Source organism: Trachemys scripta, chromosome 6 (genome assembly GCF_013100865.1).
Source record: "Trachemys scripta elegans isolate TJP31775 chromosome 6, CAS_Tse_1.0, whole genome shotgun sequence".
NCBI classification, from domain to species: domain Eukaryota; kingdom Metazoa; phylum Chordata; order Testudines; family Emydidae; genus Trachemys; species Trachemys scripta.
Genome location: NC_048303.1, coordinates 59008756 through 59029712, shown reverse-complemented (window position 1 = coordinate 59029712; position 20957 = coordinate 59008756).

The following is a 20957-nucleotide window of genomic DNA, read 5'->3' as shown; positions in this document are numbered from 1 at the left end:
AAAAAAAGTTTAGCAAAATATAGTGGCCTCATTTCTTTATTACAAGGCTTAATTTACTGTTCATAAGTACACAATGACGGGGAGAATGCAAAAAGGCACAATTTAACTGTAAAATACATTTTTTTCCCTAAAAATAATGCTTTATTATGCTAAACGGGTGGGGCTTTGGTCACACTGCAGGCAGTGGAACTACCCTTTTGGACAGGGCTGGTGGAAAGTGATCTTGATGGGGAACAATTGATGCAGTGTTCAATATGCCCCCTTTCCTTTCTGTGTACAGGGACTAGTCTTCTCTTTACCCTTCCCCCACCTGGATTTTTTTCACTTCCCAACTGGAATCAAGGAGGTCTGATTTTAGAGGATTAAGTTACAATGGTCACAAATGTGGTGGGTTCCATTGTCATTAGGGCATTAGAAAGTGTCTGACTGAGGTCCCTGAACCCAATGTGCTGCCTGGAAACTGGCCCTGGGCATGACCCTGCATGATGAGGGTGGGGAACATCTCTGCATCTCATGCAACTTGTAGCATCCCTTAGCTCTCCTACCTCTGGCATGAAAGAGGGGAGTTGTGTAGGAATCTGGCTTCCAGTCAGGGTTCCTTGGCCAGTCCTGAGGGTGTAGAGGGGGCATGACTTTCACATCCCTCCTCAGGTTTATAGTCTACTGAGGCTATTAGTGAACACTGAGAACTGCACTGGAACAACCCTGCTGGATAGTTTGGGATGGCTACACCAGCTAAAGTTTTAAATTAAGTTGTAGCTTCTGCATTTAACCATGTTATGGTGCCCGTGCCTCATTATTTTCATGTCAACATCAGGGAGGTTGGGTTTTTGTGGTTGGTTTTTTCTTTGTTTTTTTTTTGTTTTTTTGTTTAATGGTTAATAGGTAAAGTTCCAGGTAAGTAACCAGGTGTGGTTTTATATGTAGCTAAGAAAACAGACGCATAAGACTTGACACATTGTTGTTGTAAACATTATGTAAGCAGTAAAGCTGGTTGGAAAAAAAAACAGTATCAACATTCTGTGGGAATTATTTCATTTTTTATTTTTTTTTCTTCAAAATTTCAAAAAGTATTGAAGTGGCCCTATTTTATTCTTGTTTCCCCAAATATTTCCCCTCTCTTTTGTGATGGTCTCCATTCAATTTTTGCTTTGCATTTCTTTACCGTTTCTTCCATTTCTGTCCCTGTCTGTCTCTCTCTCATTGTGTCCATTTCACCCCATTTTCTGTTATCCTCTCTCTTTTCTTTTCTCCGTTCCTTGCAGACTCCTTTTGCCTTTCTTTCTCAAGTGTCCTTTGATTTCTCTATTTCCTACTCTTTTCCTTTCAGCAGTTCTCTCTCTCTTTTCCTCTGAACTACTCCTCTGTCTCTGTTGCCTCCCTTTCCCACTTGTGTCATCCCACACATAAACCAGATGTACCCGATCACAGCACAATTGCTGAACTGGCTGGAAATTGACAAGCCTCTTCACTATGATCTCAGAGCAGCAGCGGCTGCTTGGAATCTTCTCAGTTTCAAATTCCTTCAGCTGTGATGCTGCTGTGACTGGAAACTGGGATGCCAGGTGCATCTGATGAGGTATGTGCAGCTGTCACGCACACAGCATACCAGTTGCCCCTTCCTCATGCATTTTACCACTGACCCAGAGCAGTTTTATTTGTCTCTGTGCGCTGGGCACTACGTTTTTTTCCTAGTCTGCTTTCTAGTGTGTTAGAAGTCATTACTCCCCCAGCAGCCAGTCAGGGTTCAGGATCCCTAATGTTCTGACACATTCTTATTTTTCTCAGAGTGAACTATATGCTCCCTTCCTTTGGCCACTTGCAGCTCATGTTGGCAAAAGGGTCACACATGAATATTTGCAAGGATATGTCAATCATTATTAGTTTCTGTTACAGGCGTGATGAGAGGCCCCAATCAAGATTGGAGCCCCACTGTGCTAAGCATTTTACAAACCCATACTAAGAGACAGATGCTGCCCCAAAGATCTTCAATCTAAATAGACAAGACAGGCAAAGGAGACAGGGGTTGGCACACAGGGAATTTTTAAATGAGACCTTAATCATCCTTGCGGTCCCTTGTATTTAAACCTTAAATAATGAATCTGCAAATCTTACATAACCCCGGTGGGAGCCTCACACTTCTGCTTTTATGGAAGCCTCTCAGCAAATATTCACATGGCTCACCGACCAGAGGAAATGAAGTAGTGGCTAGGTTGGGGGAGGAGGTGAGTAAGAGCCACTTTCCTTGGAATGATCCCCTTCCTCTGTGGCCTCACATCTGCAGTCCTAAAAGGGATTTGTCAATGGTGCTTGCAGCAGAATTAGCTAATCTCTTCAGGTGGGATTTTCAAGACCATTCATTCAGAATGAGCCTAACTCTGTTCCCATTGGAGTCAACCTTTGAGGAGTTCCAGCAGTGTGCTAAGTGCATTGCCATGGTGGAGTGGAAGAAGGAGCAAGGTCAAAGGGCAGTCCAGAACCAGTGACTATCTTTGCCCCTTGGCCTGCAGATTCACAGTGCTAGGGTCACATTTGGTCTCATCCACTCCCCTACAGATTTTTGGCCTACACTAGTGAAGGAGGCCCTGACTCCACCCTGCGTACATTCTGTCACTGCCAAACCCACTCAGGAATGGGAATGCTGTGTTGGAAATGCAGCTCTCCAAGTTCTACAGAGAATCTGATGCAAGTGTTTTCCTCCTGTGCTTGGAAGAGAAAACAGAGTCATCTTGCGCAGATTTCGGAACGATGGGCAACTGTGGCTGACTAATGAAGAGGCAAGCTGTTTGTCTTCTGGTGTAATATACATTAACTCATAAAAGAACTGGATGGTTTGTAATAAGTTAATACTCACTGCTAGGAGTTATTTCTTAAAAAGCCACATCCTCAGTGGTATAATAATTTACATGAGCTGAGGGTCTGGCCTAAAATTGCCTTCCCTTTATAGGTATGGCTGCTGGAAGAACTCCGCTTGGTTTGGTGTGCCTCACGTGTGCATCACTGATGTCACAACACTACAATTTATTAAAGATAGCCCCACAGGTATTCATTTATATTAAAATAAGAAAAAGTGGTCCAGGCAGGCCCTCAGTAGTGTAAATCAACATAGCTGCCTTGACTTCAGTAGAGCTGTGTCATTTTGCTGTGTCATTTAAGCTCAATGAGCTTATCTTTCAGTGTTTTAATTTTAAAATTGAGATAATATTAACAAAGAAAAACCAAATATGACACTTACTGTAGGTCCTACACCTAAATAAATTTGGATAGCTAAGATAGCATATGGTATTCATGCATAATTCAGTATTAGTTCCAAACATGAACAGATAGTTACACAGTACTTCCTTTAAAAAAAAAAAAAACCCAGAATCTGTATTTGCTCATTCCTTTACATTTTTTCCTGTGGCCTTAAGTGTTAGTCTCCTCATTGGTTTATTAATAAACTGCATTGGTGCGTGTTACTATTGTAATGTTTATTCTTCCAGTATCTACAGTGCAAACAGTAGACAGCAAATGCTGTTTGTTTATCATTATTATAGATGTAGGGGTAAAACAGTTTTAAGTAAAGAAAATAAAATTCCATCTGAGTTCTAATCGTTCCCAGACTTTTTAAATACTGTGGCGCTGTAACTGTAACCACATTTTTGGGAATGAGAAACTCCTTGGATTTTAAATCATCCTATCTCTCACATAATTTTAGATCATTCTGCCATGGTCAAGCCCAGAGGATCCTCATCACTTAACTAAAGAACTGATAAAAAGTTGAAGCAGTAGCTCAGTACATTTAACTTGACCTATGGTACATCCCCAGAACTCCTATGCTTTTCAGAGTCAAGCACTTACAAGCATCTGAAGAACTCCAGTAATCACTAAGCATAGCAGAGAGATATTTCAAGTCACTGGAGTGTCCTATTTTTTTCAGACCTAAATGTCAGTTTGCAACTAAATCAAACAGCGATCTAGCTCAGCTATTTGGGAGACACTGAAAATTGCAACACTAAAAAATATTTTTAAAATGTCCTTTAAAAAAAAAAAGTGTTAAAAAGATCAAGTCTGGCTGACCATTTAAAGACCACAGGGGAGCAAACAGAGAGCAAGCACACCAGTTTGTGATGGAATCTGAGGGCAAATTCAGTTTTGGTGTAATGCCACTGATCCCAACCCAGGTTTACTTTTAAGCAGTCAGCCTAGCCTTCCTTTTGATATCAGGAAGCCAAAATTCCATCTTCACTTACACCTGTTTATCTTAGGTTCCTCTTCACTGTTGTATCTGAGCATCTCACAATAGGTTTAGTATATTTTGCCTCACGACACTCCTATCATCCCCATTTGGGAAACTTAAGAACAGAGAGACTAAAGTGACTTTCCCAATGTCATGTTCAGGAAGTCTGTGGCAGAACAAGGAATTAAACCCAGGTCTCCCAAGTCCAAGGCTAGTTCCCTAACCATTCAACAATCTTTCCTCCTATATGCGCAGCTTGAATGCACATATGCCTGAAGTCTATGTGATATTCATCCATCTAATAATGAGGAGAAGCTTTTCAATTCCCTACCTCTTCCTCTTCCCCTGTAGGGAAACCTCACACAAGCATTTTGGAAAGCAGTGCACAGGCAAGATTCTCCTCTCGGACGGGGGGGATAAAACAATCTCCTTTCCCTAGTAGTGGAGCGTTTCTGGAGCCCTCCACAGTTCACTGCAGTCCTGAGGTTGCAGTAATTTCTAAGGTCACTGCACTTCTGCTCCTTGGAGGCCACACCGAGTGGAGCCATGTAATCGTGACTCTGACTCTCTGCCAACCCTTGACCTTCAGCCAATGTCCCATATGTAACAGCATGCAGGGAGCTCTCCTAGAACAGTGATCCATGCTGCACTAGGGTGTGTGAGGCCTTCAGAGCCTCTCCATATCCCATTTCTTTCATTTTAATGGTCATCTAACTGTCAATAAAAACATGTATTGATTTACCTTATATCATGGTCTCCTCCATGATGGGCCCAAGTCTGCAGTCCCTACCATGACAAAATTCCCACTGAAGTCAACGGGAGATTTTCTGGAATAAGGAATGTAGTCATGGGCCCATAGGCACAAGCTTAACTTTATGCACTTGTGAGTAGTCCCATTGAAATCAACATGTATCAAAATCAAAGCACACGCATAAGTCTCTGCAGGATAGGGGCTTTAATATAGAAGGCACCCAGTTCAGGAGAGTATTTAAGCACATACATGGTTAAAGGAGGGCGAGTAGGTTCCTGGAAGCCACTGGGACTACTCACATACTTGGTTAGGCACAGGCTTAAGTAACTTGCTGAATCAGGGTCTAAATTTGCTACAGCATAATTGTCTGGCAAAGAAAATATAATGGAAAATTTAGCAGGTCAGGTAATACTTATTATCTTAACCTATAGCCATGCAGTCAAATGCTATACTGTTGTGGATAGTAGCTACTGCTTGTGTTACTATAGGTTAGTTGATCACACCTCATTTTTGTTGATCACTACTTCATATTAACTCCTACAGATCTAGGAATCTACCTCATTTAAGCATTTTACTCCTCATGGTTCACAGCTGCCAAACACTGAGCACTGTCCTACAAAAAATGGCTCCACCACATCCTTAGGTCAGAACTACTGAATAAAAAATTGGGCAGATTGTCTTTTTGTATACTTGTATAACAGGATAGTGGAATCCCAATCTTGATTGGCAACTTCCAGGCACTGCTGTAACACAAATAAATAACAGAACCGGCTGAAAAAAATGTCAAAATAAAAATATTGAATTTCAATGAAAAACAAAAATAAAGAAAATTCTGTTTTTCACTTTGCTCTAATAATGTTGATGATGTCAGGAAATCCCTGGGCTAAAGAGGTAAACCAATGTATATGGTTTAATTGCTGAAAGCCCTCACCTTACTCAACCAATATGACTAATAACCCGCTTTAAGGTCAATTTTTTTCTTCAGTTACATCTGTGTAAGCTCACAGTAACTCCCATAAAGTCAATGGAGTAAATCTTGGCTGAAATCCTGATCCCACTGAAGTCAATGGGAATTTTGCCATGGACTTTACTGGAGCCAGAATTTCACTCTTTGAATTTACACTCATGTAACTTCAAGCCAGATTTGGACTCTGGCTAGTAAATTTATAGCATTTAATGGTATTTTATATTCATTCTTTCTCTTTTACTGTAATTTATCAAGTTTCACTAATGGTAGCACATATCAGCTATTCAATAGTTAATCTGCAAGAAATGTACATGTGCAACAGAACAAGTTCTGCTTTCATTATGAAAGAGTTTCAGAATAATATTTAGGATTTTAAATGTTTGACAGGAGCTATTGCCACATACTGAAGCTTCTTTTATGTGTACAACATGAATGCACAATATGCAAATAAACAAAAAAATTTTCATTTTAAAACTGAGATCACTGGAATTGTAAAGTACTGTACATCTCTGTGCAACATAGCCTGACTTGAAAGAAAAATTTTTTTTCTCCGTAAAACAGTCAGTAAATAACACTTTGAAATGGTCTAAGCTGATCAATTAACATCGCTGCTCAGTAAAACAGTGTAGTGAAAGTTATTGAGGAAACTGAAATGCTCCTCTTCGAATAGGTCATATTTACATTTGAAGCCCTATTGTACTTTTGTTGAGTGTGCATGCTGAAAAATATCTTCTTTTATATTTTCCCGTGAAATTCCCTTTGGCAAACACTTACAACTGGCTCTTTGAGGATTTTCCATTTTGAATAATTTGGTTTAATGGGGATTTGATAGCACATGGATGTTGTGTGATCTGGAAAATTTCAGAACTTTCTGGAACAAAGGTTATGCTTAACTCATCCCTGGAGGAATAGAATTAAGAAGACTATCTGCAAGGTAAGATCACTTCTGTCATGTCAGGGAATTTGTTGAATTTCCAAAGGCAAATTTTCCCAAGACTCCACCTGTCACTGAGATGCTTCCAGAAGGAATACATAGCCCATCTGCCCATCTCAAATTTAGGTAAAAATACTGTATTGGACTAGCTTGCTTGTTTCTCATGTTGCTCCCCTAATAGACATTTGTGTAAATTCTCGTTCTCCTGACGGGGAAAAAGAAAGAAAAAAAAAAAAAAAAGCTCTTTCAAGTCAACAGCTGGTATCATGTGAAAAGTAAAAACTTTTGTCCACATTGTGAAACTGTCAAATTTCACATGCCTCTTTATATGTAAAATTAGTTTGCATGGAAGTTAGCATTTTGCTACAATATGTTTACTTTCTCTCATTGTTCCAAATGAATTGACTTCTTCATTGTTGACTTTGTCCTCAGAGATATATTTACTCCACTGAAAATTGTTTGGGGGAAGTGTGTATGTGGCGCAATTTTCGATTTATACTGAAAATGCCTAAATAATGAATATGGATGGATAATACTTTCATGCCAGAAAATTACTACAGTGTGCCCTTCCTATACCTTGACACAATGATGAAGTAGGATTAAAATTATTTTATTACCAAGATGTGGAGGCAGAACTCTCTCTCTCTCTCTCTGTGTGTTTGTGTGAGCATAAGAGATTTTGACAGGGGTTGGGGGGAGACTTTGACAACTGCTATTGCAACTCTTAGTGAAAAGGTTAAAAATAACTTTTCATTTGATATAGACTAGTGTACTTTGATGGGTCTCCCTCCTGCCCCCCAAGAAAAAGCACTAGCAAACATACTTCATGTTGCTGGGATCAGACAAGATTGTCAGACAGTTCAGACATGAGTGTTATCTTTGCTGCCTTCCATTAGATCAGCTTAGCAATTTTCTGACTCTGTCTTTATATATATGGATATGCCTGGAAGTCTGCCCGCTCATCATTCTATCCGCTCATCATTTTGAGCTTTCTCTCTACCCACCCTCCCACCAATGTTTTGTTTGTAATGTGTAATTGACCAAAACTTTTGAAAATAAACTCCTATTTAAAAGGTTAAAGTACTATTGATAACATGATCATATTAGTGGAAAAGAACAAATATCAGAGATAACAAGAAAAGTAAATATCGAAACTCTTGCTTGATTTGGGATTTCTATAAATTTCATTTAAATCACAAATGGAATAAATCTGATGGATTACATTTTTGCAGTGATTGTGTGTGACATAAAGCAGAGAGCATCACTCACTGCAAATAGTGACTGGGAAGCTACCTCATACTTTTTTAGGGTAAGACTCATGTTAGTGCAGAGAGCCCTATGTATCATTTAAACCCCATTTATGCTCTGAAATCAGGATTAAGTGCTTGTGTGGGCCACACTGGGGTAAATTACACCCTTAATGCTTATTCTATATTTGATTCATTCTATAGAGATATTTGTGAGAATGTTTGGGTCCATGGGAAAAACTTCATGAACCTCCAGAGTGGCAAGAAACATTAATCCAGCTGCCTTTCCTCTACAATCCAGTGACTTGTCTCCTGTGCCAGGAAAGCCAAACAGAAAAATATTATATTGAAAAAAGGATCATTGTTTATCAACCTGTTGCTGTGTCTTGTTTTATAGTAGTATTTACTGGAAGTGTTACATACACTGTCAAAACTGTCTTGTGTGTCACAAAAATCAAAAACAAGCTTTAATATGATTTAGAATAAAAGTAAATTGTTATGACACAGTAGAGAAAATATTTGGCTTTCTTCATGAGGCAGCACTCTGTAGTCCTGACAACATATCCTGGTCCTTGCCTTTTGGTGCTCTTAAAAAAGAGTGCATTAACACCTAAAGCATTTCTCTGTTATAAGGCAGCTCTTGCCTTCATTTATGTTTGTACAGTTCCTAATATGTTATGAGTGCTACTAGAGACTACTACTAATAAATAAAACTGTGGTGCTTCTCACCTTTATTAACTCCACTTTGTTAGAAAGTTCCACATATGGGTGCCACCCATAAGAAAGGATCAGACTTCAGTTTATATTTTCACCAGTTTACTCCATAAATATCATTTATCCATTTCGCTGAAGTGGGCATAGCAGCTCTCCTTTTTCTTAGGAGCTGTTTCTGCTACCCTTTTACTGGGTTTTCCCAATGAAGTGAGTGAGAGGACTCAAGGAGCAGGGTACTAAGGACTCTCCTTATTAATACTGAAAAGTGATTCACTCTACAAGTATTGCCATCAGTTTGAAAGGGCCAGTTTATGTCACCCGTATGCATGATGGTGGTTACAAAATGTGTGGGTAGGGAATGGGGGAGGGCGGGTGTCGAGGATGTTTCAAACAACTGCATTCATTGCATTAGTGAGATTATAGTCACCATGTTCCCTTAAATGTCCTAATGTGAGAGTCTGTAAGGGAAGTTGATACATGCGGAAAATATTTTATGAAGTATGAAAAAGTTTTCAAACTGCTGCTTAAGGTCATGAAATACATATCTCAGATATTACTCGACCCCCCGCCCCCAACAGTGGTTCTGGAACAATTTTTATAGTGGAGGTGCTGAGAGCCATTGAACCAAACCCTGTATAAGATGGAAACCCCACTTCAAGGCAGGGGGTGTGGCAGCACCCCTAGTTCCAGCACTTCTGCCCCTAGTGTCTTGTTTGGTGTAGATAATTGACCAAAACTTTTGATATAGTTTATTTTCAAGTTTGAACTACTAAAAATAATGAGAACAAACTTATGAAAAAAAATACATTGGAGATAGCAGACTGTTGCCTTCTCCAGTGCCATAACTATCCATTACAATGCAGGAATCTGGTTGTCTGTACTGAGTTTCTCAGAGATGATGGGATTACACATGGTACTGGATTATGTTTGCTCCATCAGCCTAATACTTCCACCCTGTTCTGCTCAGCAAAACCCAGAGCTGTCATAAGTGATTTATCAGTATATTGGCGAACACTTGATTTACTGCATTTAGGAGACTGACCTGCTGTTCTCAGCTGTTTGTGTCAACTTTCCTGAATGGGAAAAAAAAGAAACTTTGTGTTTCTTAGTACAACTAGCACATGATTAAGTACAAACATCTCCATTTAATAATATCAGTGGTTTAATGTAAAGTTAGAATTACACATTAGTGCAGAATGACAAAGGCAAACATTTCCTCAGTTAAGGATGAATTTCTATTCCTGACTCAGCTACGACCTTATCTACTGCATGGCTTTCCGAAGACAAGAGTGGTCTTCCAATTTAGAGTTAATAGATTTTTCCAGTGCTACTGAGGGAGTTAGTATCAGAGCTGGGATTAGAATGCAAGTTGCTTCTGACTCTTAGCCTTGCTCCCATTGACATCTTACTTATGCTTTCCCATCATACTAGCAGTATGCGTGTATGGTGGAAATTCAACCACAATAAAATATATTGCCAATCACTAGCTATGATATTCATTCAGGAAATTCTGGGCATGCTCTGCCTTTTCTGGCTGTATCTGCAAGAGGATGTGAATATAAATGAATTATATCAAAGACATAATTGCTTATGAATATTCGTTAGACAAACATTGAAGTGCCATACCAGTGACAAGCCTGTAGCCTGCTGCATAGCAACAACAGACACAGTGAAATCCTGCTTATTTTCTATTACCGGCAGGATCATCACCGGTCAATCCTTGGGGGAAAAAAAAAAACCAAAGGCCATTCTTTGTTGCCTACAATACAGAGTGGATATAGCTAAAAGGTTAGAACTTCTACAAATGTGAAACTGTGCTTTTAATAAGTAAGTATTCATAATGGAATGGTCCTTGGGTACTGAAGAATTGCTTCAAAAACTTTTTTTAGCAACTCATTGTCTGAGAAAGAAGAGATTCTTTTAAAAATGGGAGATTCAAAATGCATTGCTCAGATTGAAATCAAATATAAATCAAGATGCTCATCAATTATTCTAAGGCAGGTCAGTAGAAGAAATATGAGAATATTAGCTTACTATCTCAATTGCTGTGTTGTTACAATCATCTTTAGTCTATATTGTACCGATGAAAAAGCCTCTAACCTAATTATTGACTGGCATACACAATATGGCTTTTGCCATATGGCTCATCACATCTCTACCAACTAGAACTAAATATGAGAACATTTTCATTAGTAAATGAAGGAAAATGATACATATAGTAGTTCTTACTTTTCCTTGTTTCCAAGAAATAGTATATAGACAGGTCCCTGCTCAAACACCTCTTTGTGGCCAGGTATGGTGTAGCGGCTCTCTCCTCATCTGGTGTCCCTTGCCAATGGCCACTCTTGTCCCCTGATGGCTTGCCTCAATCTGTGACTTGGCCCTCCAGCCAGGTCATGATTTAAATCCACCTCTTCTAGGGTAATAGAGTTCCACAGATAAAAGTCCAATGTCCTTATATCAGGTGTCCAGCCCCAACTCTGGACTTCATGGTCCTTGCACACCCTTGCCTCAGGTGTTCCAGCTGGCATAACTCCTTCTTAGGGGCCTTTCAGCCTCTTCTTTGATGTTTGGAAGGGGAACCCAGGCCCTCCCACTACACCAGGTTCCAGCATAGGGACCCTACAACCAGCAGCCAAGGTCAGGTCCTTCGATTTGCTGCTGCTTCCCTGGACTTCTTCCTACTGTGACCCTTCTTATGCCCTCTCGCCAGCAGCCTCTTTAGGCTTACCCTTCTCTCTGGGCCAGGATGCTCAGGGCTTTCCATTGGAGTCCCTAACAAAAATCCAAAGCTAAAAGTCTAAACTCAAACCAATTTCTGCCCTACTTAGGCTTGACCTTTCATCCTTCTCTGCTGCTCTGTTCCTCAAGTGAGCACCTCCCAGGGCTCTTTCCCCCCGATGTTCCAGATCCTGTCCATTTATCAGAGCTTACCACCAGAACCCGCTCCAATCCCAGTGGCTGCCTCATCTCTCCTGGACTCTTGTCAGGCTTCCTTAATTAGGAGAGGATCCCAGGGCCAACTTTCCCCCGGAGCTTTTTTCCCATAACCCCTCTAGTTCCAGAGAGTGAATATAGATTTCTTCAGTCTCTATCTGTAGCCCCCTTCTTCTTCTTTGGTTTTGTAGCATAGCACAATCGCTTCCTGAGTTTATGATCACTTTATATCTTGTTCGTGACTTAGAGTCTTTTACCTTTCCTAGTATTCTTAAAGAATTGCCAAAGAGCTCTTTTTATTGGGCTCCATTGTCCTTGTATTCTTGATAGATGTTACAAGGAAAATTTGTTACGTTAAGGCCTCTACATTTTCTATGTAAACACCTCTTTTCGCTGATAGAGTCTTTACAATCTCAAAGGATATGAGCTATCATTTCCTGGAATTTATATGTTACACAGATAATCCATCTTTGTTCATGTTAATTAGAAATAAATTGCTATTTAATCCACAATGTCCTATTAGAATTCTAAATACAGCCACTTCACTCTTCCTCTCAGGGCCGTGGATTATATTGACATGATCAACTGTAGGGCATACTTCTCAGATTTTTTCCTCTTTGTTTCATTTCCCCACAGTTCTTGCCATTCCTTCCTGAGCTCATTTTTGATTAAGCAAACTAGAATTTAAATACCTAAGGAAATTCCTAGGTCAACTTGTTCATGATTAATAGCACTTTTTGCCTGTTTGTGCACCAGTTTGTTGCCTGCTATCCCTACATGGGCCAGCATCCATGCTATTACTATGGTTATATCCAATTGCACCTGTTCAGATGCTAGCAGTAATATTTCATTAGGAATTTCATTTCTGTTATCAGACTTACCACTGTAAATTCCCTGCAGCCCTGATAAGGAGTCAGAGAGGATGGCCATGGCAACTGGCCCCACACCAAAGCTCAATTTAGCAATAGCATAATCATTGTTAGCTTAGCTGTAAAGATGGATACAAAGTTAGTAGCGTTATGGCTTTCTTGAGTCTGAACCAGGGCACCTAGAAATCTGTTCCCACTCTTCCTGTTCCTTCCTCTTTGGAGCCATCTGTACATATATGGCAATAGTCTCCCCACTTCTCACAAATATAATGATTTGTGATATCTTGTAGATTTATCAGTCTTCTCCTTTTATTTATTTCATTATATAATTCCATGTCTATATCGGGGGGGATGGTTTCCAGTGATATTTTCCCATAGCTATAGATTTTGGTCTCTTTCAATCCTTTCTTTTAATTAAAATCCTTTAGCCACCTCTGAACCCAACATACATGGGGAATTTTGATTTTTTTGTCCTATCCAGCTTCCACTTAATTCCCAACAATCATTATATAGTAGCTTCATGTTGTCCTTTTTGCTATTACCTAGTACTTTGGCCCAAAAGGTTGCATTTAGGAGCTTCATTAAGAGTCATAGGTCTTTCACTAGCTGTTATCTGTAGTACACACAGAGACATATGAATGAAGGCATCATATGTAATACATAATGCCTGTGCTTGGATATAGTTTAGTTTTCTCAGATTTGTGATCACTGCTAAGCTAAAAGCCTGGCACACATACTCACTAATTGGTGTAATTGGTACTCTGTTTAGCATTACCACCATTTTCTTATCCACTCCCCAGGATGTTCCAGAAATACTTTTAAGTAAGTTAATTTTACCTTTGCCATTAACTTTAATAGTTTCAAGTGATCTTGCAATCAAATATTTCTTGTAAGAATTTGTAATTTTTCCACTATATTTATCTATTGGTTATATAGACATAACTTTACATCTTTCTGGATTTTCCTCCATGTGCAGATCATTCCCTTACTTTTGTCTATGGAGAATTTAAAGCTCCACCTGTTTCCCCATTCTGCCCTTAAGTGCAGCATTGATTCTTTTGGTGGTGCTTTCAAGGTTTCGGCTTTTGGTCCATATGGCACAGTCATCAGAAATCCTATTCCTGTACTCATTTCTGTAGGGAAGTCATTTATCATGATATTAAAGAGCGATGGGCTAATTACACTCCCCTGTGCAGTTCCATTTGCAATTGAATATATGCTGGAAAAAACTTTCCCTCTTCAGACTTTTATAGTTCTTTAGCTTATGAACTCTCTTATCCGTCTGTACATTTTTCCTATAATACCCATGGAGGCCTGTCACAGGGTCGGTGCAGGCTCTCCCACTTTTGTGCCTGCACCCTGTGTTTAGGCTGGCATAATAAAGAGTCTTCTACGCCTTCTTTTGGTAGATCACCCAACTGTCTTTATTTACCGTGTTCATGCAGTTCCCCAATCTCCCAACAGCTAGTGCCCCACAGACCCTTCCCAGGGTCTCCTGCCTTTGAGGCTTCCCTCTTTGGTAAAGAGACAGCGATCCTGCCTTCCTGTCTCCTCCTAGTCTAGCCTCCCCAGTGAGGTTTGCCCAGGGCTTTTATAGCCCTCTCCTGCTCCAGCCCAGCTGTCACTACTTAGCTCAGCATGTTCTCAAGCACTCGTTAGGGCTTGCCGCTGGGCTCCCTGCTGAGTACCTGCATCTCTACACCTGGCCTTCTGGCCAGAGATCAGGCTGTAGTCAGCATTTTGGCAGGGCTTTAAAGGGGACTTTACCCCTGCCCTGCCACAAGGCCATTTTATAAAGTAGCGCCTCTCTGCATAACACACTGTAGACTTTTTCTATGTCCAGAAATGTTACTATCATGAATTCTTTGGTTCTCATGATTTTTGTGTGTGTGTGCTTCTGTCTCTATCCTTACAATATGGTCAATCACATTCCTATCTCTTCTGAACCCACTTCGTATTCCATCTATGAATTTCTTTCTTTCTAGGTGTGGTACTAATCTCTCTCTATTACCATTCTAGCCATGTTTTTACCTAAATAACCCCCTTCTGCTCTGATCTTCCTTTAGAGTAACCACCCACCTTCCTCCTTCCTTCCCTCCCCAGCTGGGATTCATATTCAATTCCATTTGCTTCTCCCTTCAGGTGCAGCCAAGTAACATAACTGGCTTCTCAAGCCCTCATTTCCTTTCAGAGCTTGTGTGGGATACATGCTCCATCACAGTCCCTAATATGAAAGCCATCTTCTCTTGAAAATGTATGCATGTAAATCTTGTTAACATTTAGGGGAAAGGAGATTAGTCACCATAATTCCATCAATATCTGAGACAGTTTAAGATCTTCTTCTTAGAAATATAGGATTTGACACAATGCATTCAACAACTAATCTGTCAAATCTGCCTCTGATAATGGTCAACACCTGATACTTCAGAGAAATGTAAATACTTTCCCTCTCTATAATGTACTTAGCTGGTTGTGCCAGGCTGTGAGTGGGGCAGAGGTAATTCCTCATTTTATATAGACTAGGGCCTGATTCAAAATCCACTGCAATCAATGGAAAGACTTCAACTGACTCCAACAGGCTTCTGATAACACTTTTATTGTCCAGAAAGCCAAAAATTGCTATTTTGATCATTGAGAAATCTGATTTGAATCAAATTTATTGAGAACCTACTCAATAAATTTGATTCAAATCAGATGCACCTGGAGGTGCAGTGATTGATAGAAAAGGAAGTATAGCATGCATTGTATTTCTTGCTGCAGAGACAACTGTTTCAAATTTAAAAAAAAATCCTAATCTGAAAACATTAGAGGAAAAACAATACACTTCTGAATTCTCATGGCAGTCTTTTGAGCTCTTTATCAAATGTGTGATGGCAGCAAATATCACTTTTCAATTGTACTTTAACCCATTACAGTGATTTGCAAACTTCAACCTGTCTCAAAACCAAAATGTTGCAAGGACAAACTTTTTCATTAGTCCATCACTGAGTGTAATTTTCTAAGAATTCTAGATCCAAGAGATTAATTAGTAGGGCTGAGGTTTTTTTCTTATAATATCATGACACTAAACCATACTGTGGACTACTTAAAATAGATGTTTTCTTGTGGGCCATCTTTCATTTGGATTCAAATTCCCTTTGGAGAACCTTCCAAGCATGGAGAGTGCTTGGATATATGAAAAAATATTAGGTCCTTTTTCTTCTTTCTTTCCCCTTTATGCCACTTTTCCTGATGAGGGTTGCAGTGGCAGCACAGAGAATAGGGAGGACCAGATCTCCCTTTCCTTTGCAACAGGTTCCAGCTTTTCCTGGGGGATTCCCCAGTGTTCCCGGGCCAGCCAGGAGATATAATCCCTCCAGCATGTCCTGGGTCAGCCTCAGGGCCTCCGCCCAGTGGAATGTTCCTGGTAGAGTTCAACGGAAGCCTCCCGGGGGCATCCTTATCAAGTGTCTGATCCACCTCAGTTGGCGCCTTTTGATCCAGAAGAGTAGCAGCTCTACTCCAAGGCCCTCCTGAATAGCCAATACCGCTCACCCTGTCTGAGAGAGTAAGCCCAGCCACCCTGCAGAGAAACCTCATTTCCACTACTTGCACCCACAATCTTGTTCTTTTGGTCATTATCCAAAGTTCATGACCATAGGTGAGGATGGGGATGTAGATGGACTTGTAAACCAAGAACTTTGTCCAAAAACTCAGCTCCCACTTTGCTAGCACGGATTGATACAGCACCCACTTCACTGCTGCTCTTAGTGGAAGAGTTCAATCTAGGGGTCTTATCCACGAGTGAAGGTAGGTCAATTTTAAGAAGTCAAAATGAAATTAAACTTGCTTTTATGTGATGGATGTGACTCTTTGTCACTTCTCTCTCCCCTCTGCCCCGCCGAACTGTATCTATATTTCCTCTCCTCAAAGTAGAACTTCACATTTACCAGGACGGAGTCTCCCCTCATTGTTTTCTGTACTTTCTATTGCTTCTACTCTCTCCAGCTCCCTCTGCAGTTTGTTTCTCTTTTCCTATGTTTGCTGTGCCTCCAGCAGCATGGGCCATATGTTTTATCATGGTTGAATTCACACCAAATGCAAATATACACACACACGAGGAAGAAACGTGCAAGGTTCAGGGAGAAACTTGTTATATGAGGTCAATCAGCCCCCAAATGCCTCTGGAAACCTAATAGAATCCTGGACTGGGCTACAACTGGAGGGAATCTTCAGTGCTTTTATATTGGAAGATGCTTCATCACTGTGACAGAAGCAGATGTGCAAATTACTTGGCAGTGCTCCACAGACCACCATTTGAGAACCATGGCGTTAAACAAAGACTCATTTGTTATCAGCAGATTTGAAGCCACAATGTGAAATTCTCCTTACAGTTGTTAGATTGGGATGAGAAACGTGTACACACACATCTCTGCCACTGCTTTTTACTATTCCTGGGCTCTCTAGGGTTGCCATAAGAACAATTGCCAATTGTGTGCTTTATCCAGAACTGTTGCCTCAATCTGATCTGTCCAAGCTGTGAAAGGAAACAGATGTTGTGCTAATATTCAGGGAGGAGATTGCTATGATACAGGGACCAGTTTCCAGTGCTGTTTGAAGATTGGTCAGCCCACCAATGCTATCCTTATATATTTATATAAACAGAAAGAGAGAGAGAGAGAGACTTTTCTATGGTACTGATCTGATAGACATTATTAATTAATTAATTGGTCCTCACAGCAACCCTGTGAGATATTTTCCCCATTTACAGATTGGGAACAGAGTCACTGAGAGATTAAGCAACTCAGACAAGGTGATATAGGAAATCTGAAAGCTCATCCTTCCTCTGTAAAAATAAAGGAGTCACAATGCTAGAGAGCAAGTTGATAGAAAGATCAGCCAGGGAGATGGGATTGATGTCAGGGCAAAGAAGAATGGGAGAGAGGGAATTAGCAGAATAGAGGGGACAGAGCCAGGCAGAAACACTGAGAGTCAAGCTTTCAACATGGAAGAAGGAGCGAAGTTTGAATATGCAAGATAACATTTATGTTTAAAACTCAGGTAGCTGTATATGTTGCTGTTAGGTGTGAAAGTATTGTGGGTATCCACCTTTGAAAATCTGGCTGTGAAGCTAGCTTTAATACAGAAGAGGCCTGGCAATGCCAGGGTACCCAGTACTCAAAAGAGAATTGGAAAAATAGGATAGAAAGAGCTTCTTAAACCCTGTAGCGCAACTTTTGTGACCTGCAGCCTCAAATCCAAGCCCATGAAAGTCAACCAACTTTATTGTTGAAAAGAAATCAGTTGGTTTTGATAGATGAACATTTTTCAGGACTAAAGACAATATAAATCTATAAGCAATTTTCCAAAAATCTAGGAAGAATGGCTATTCAAATCTATGCAAATTATTAAAGTATTTATCTTACACCAGGGAGGTTTCTGGGCAGATGTTTCTTTTTGCTTTCTATTCTTCTTTAGTACCAGAAATCATTTGAAAGGCCAAATGAGGGTTATTTAGAAGCATTTGTAAAGGGCCATGCTGCCTCAGGAACAGACATAGGACCGAGCTGTGACTTAAAAATTTGTAATTTAGTCTCTGGTTTTCCCTTCATTCAAGGGAAAAGTAAGGGGCTCCAGCCATTTACCTGGTTCAGATTACTTCCTCCTCTGTACTGGCTCAGCTGTGTTAGCTGGTACTTTTTGGGGTGAAGTCAACCATCCCAACCCACCTGCATGGAGGTGGGAGTAGAAGCCCCGCAGAGAGGATGCTCTCTCTCAGTGCTGTGTCTTGCGATGCAGGTAGCCCACACAGAACACTTCATGTCTCCTTACTCCCGGAGGCTGATGCTCAGAGCAAGCCCAGATCTTGCCCATAACACCATGAGTCAATAAAAATATATGGAAAACCAAGAAAATCTGCAAACTTTCCCACTCCGAAACCACAAAAAAGCAAGCAAGAAGTCTAGAAAATTCTAGAGAACCTGCAGAACATTCAGCTGTGCTTTCAAAAGGGATCGCTTTACAACTCCTTTTGCTGACATATATGTGAGGAATTCAGGTGGATAGTCTGAACTACCTTCAACTCTAGATCCTCATCCTCTGATGCCTCATGAACCAGGTATGTGATGAAAACCTGGCTTCATGTCAGGAGCTGTCTCCCCAGCTAAGTACAGCGTGCCACTCTGGGTTACAGTGGAACAATGCCCTAGCGTGCTTCACAACAAAGAACACACTAGTGAAGAGGTTAGAAACTGCAAACCACATATCCATGTGCAAGCTAAATATTTCTCTAGTTAATTTTTCTGCTCAAATACTATCATGTGTAATTTTTTAACATGGAAATTGGCCCTATATCATAATTTAATAACATGAATTATTTTATAATTATGTTCCAGTGACTAGAGCTGGTGTTTCTGATTTCGTTTAAAAGTGTAAAAACATTCTGGTCAAAAACCAGGCTAAGAAGTTAATGCTCACTTTAGACAAAGGGTGCAGGGAAGAGTAGTTCATACCACTGCTGGTGATACATATTTCATTCTGCATTGCTGCAGAGCAAACAAAACAGCAGTACAGTACAGTGATTTACAGTATGAAATCATCTATATCTTCACAACCAGAAGGACAGGAAAATGCTTCTTTGTTTTCATTTCAATGAAAACTCTGATAGTGCTGCTCAGTCTTAGTGAAACCAAGGGCTGCTCTTAATTTGCATGTTAATGTACATAATGTTTTTCAGAGATAAATGCACACAACCATACTATTTGCTTGTATTTGCTTCCTTAATAGTCAAATAGAAATTGCTTGTTCTTTGAGTTCAAAAGCAATAAACGGCTGAAATTAATCTGCTTTGTCCTCCCCCTGCAGTTACTGGGAGAGGGTAGCTATTGTTTGCATTTTATGTCTTCAGGGGCCACATGCTATTCACCGTCAGCTTAGATTTTGTAGAACACAGCAAAATTTCTGGCAAGTATTTCAGTGGTGTTTTTTTCTCCACTTACAGATTTCTGTTGTAGAACTATTTCATGTCACTGAGCAGTGCATTAACTGAGTTCTTGTTTACTGTATTTGGCCCCCAGTGTTGCTCGCATTGGTTCAGCTAGAAAAGATGGGAACATTTTCAACCCCCACCCCTCCAAATGTGAATTCCTCTAGTGTGCTCAAGACTAATTAATTAAATATTATCATAGTTGTATTAGGAACTCCAGTCATTGACCAGGACTCCATTGTGCTAGGCACTGTACAAACACAGAACAAAAAGATGGTGTCTGTCCCAAAGACATCTACCATCTACATATAAGACAAGAGACAGACGGGGATACAGATAGACAGAGGAGCATAAGCAAAAAATGAGACAGTTTTGGTCAGCATGATAGGCAGTGGTTTCAGCACACCAGCTGCCTAACTATTGTCAGTTCTTTTTGTAGGCCTCATTGCAAAAGAGAGTTTTAAGGAGGGAATTCAAAAGGACAATCAGTCAGCTTTTCGGATGAGGAGTGCAGGTTAGTACTGCTGCTGACACTAGCCTCCTCAGAGAGAGAGAGAGGATGACAATCTATCTCCTAACTCAGTGGTTTTCAATCCTTTTTCATTTTCAGACCCCTAAAATATTTTGAATGGAGGTCAGATCCCTTCAGAAATCTTACACATAGTCTGCGGACTCCCAGGGCTCTGCAGACCACAGGTTGAAAACCACTGTCCTAATGGGTCAACAGAAGAGGCTGGGCTCAGTGGAGATGATTGAGGTCACACTGAACCATCTGATTCAATAGGGGTGGCCACTACAGATCATGGTTGAAGAATATGGGTAAGGGAGAGTCAGGGACACTTGTATTGCCTTTCTAGGGCTGTCACAATGGCACCTTTCATGAACACTAAATTTATTTAAATTTATTTAAAAAATAAATGGCAAAACCTTATTCAATGGAGGTGCTCCTTGAGTAGAATGGGAGCTTGTATGAGTGTAGCTGATGGAAGACAATGAAGTTCTGCAGCTATAACTGTGTATACAATTTGTCATGCACAACTTTTAATGACAAGTAATGATGCATGAGAAGGAAATAGCCCAGCTTGACTTTCAGTTCCCAGGATGAGTTTGTCCTGCTGGGAATTGGAAAAACTACCACTACTTGTGAAGAGAGCAAATTTGATCTGGAAATAATTGAGACACAATAGATATGCAATTCACATTTGTAGTAAACATTGCAAAGAAGAGCCTGAACATCTGTAGAAGCATCTGGAAACAAGTCAGAGGAGCCAGCGTGACCTGCCACTTTCCTATGGACCACCCACAAGTGGAATGCAGCCTACCAGTGATTCCGTAGACCTCAGTTTAAAAGCCAC